The 1085-nt window shown below is 44.8% G+C and overlaps 1 non-coding gene across 1 annotated transcript; it reads right to left on the reverse strand.

Moving 5' to 3' along the window:
• Positions 1 to 568: 568 nt before the first annotated feature.
• LOC112536356 lies at positions 569 to 675 on the reverse strand. The gene has a single exon (XR_003080388.2). It is a non-coding gene; the product is annotated as a small nucleolar RNA R71 (small nucleolar RNA).
• Between the last annotated feature and the right edge of the window lie 410 nt (positions 676 to 1085).

Here is a 1085-nt window from a genome sequence, read left to right on the forward strand (position 1 = left end):
TTTGGTTGCTGCCTCTTAATTTCAGGTAGTTTATGATCAGGAGCTCTAATCCTACTTCTGTAGACCTCTTGCTGAACCAGAGCGATCCTTCCATCTTTTGAGGAAGCGTATACAAGAAGAAGAGGAGGCATGGATAGAGATTGAAGCCCCTGTGAATAGACCAACAGAGATAGGAGACAACAACTAGGCTGCGGATGAAAATAGGATAATGTACGAGTTTGCTAGACCTTTTCTTGAGGGGACACAGGCGAGTATATTGCGACCACCTGTGGTAGCTAATAACTTTGAGATAAAGCCGAACGTGATACAAATGGTCTAGAATAGTGTACAATTTGGGGCACTACCGAGCGAGGACCCAAACACTCACATAGCAAATTTCTTGGAGATCTGTGATACCTTCAAGATAAATGGAATGACTGATGATGCCATTCGGTTGAGGCTGTTTCCATTTCCTTTGAGGGACTGAGCGAAAAGATAGTTGCAGTCACTTCCAGCCAACACTATTACGACATGTAGATATTTGGCTGAGAAGTTTTTATATAAGTACTTTCCTCATGCTAAAACTGCTAGATTGAGAAATGACATATCTTCTTTTGTGCAGTTTGATGACGAGAGCATGTAGGATGCCTGGGAGAGGTACAAGGACTTGCTACGATGTTGCCCGCACCACAGACTACCAGTATGGATGCAGTTTCAGTTTCTATAGCGGCTTGAACCTTGCTACTAGGCAAATGGTAGTTGCTGCAGTAGGCAAGGCCTTGAATAGCAAGACGCCAAAGCAGGCGCAAAATCTGATAGAGGAGATGGCCATGAATAATTACCAGTGGCAATCCTCTAGGTGTCAGCCAGTTAAGCAATAAGTGGTCAACTAGTTAGATTCTACAGCAATCTTGGCAGCTCAGGTGGAGCTCTTGGCCAAGAAAATAGACCAGCTCCAGATGCCAGTTCATGCAGCACTGATTGGCTGCGAGTTCCGTGGTGATCCGCACTGCAATGCAAACTGTAAAGCAGGAGGTATGTTTGCTTCTTCATCTTTTTCTGCTGACCATGAACAGGTTAATTATACGGAGAATGCGCCCAGGCAG

The sequence above is a fragment of the Ricinus communis genome, chromosome 4 (genome assembly GCF_019578655.1).
Source record: "Ricinus communis isolate WT05 ecotype wild-type chromosome 4, ASM1957865v1, whole genome shotgun sequence".
Lineage (NCBI taxonomy): Eukaryota > Viridiplantae > Streptophyta > Magnoliopsida > Malpighiales > Euphorbiaceae > Ricinus > Ricinus communis.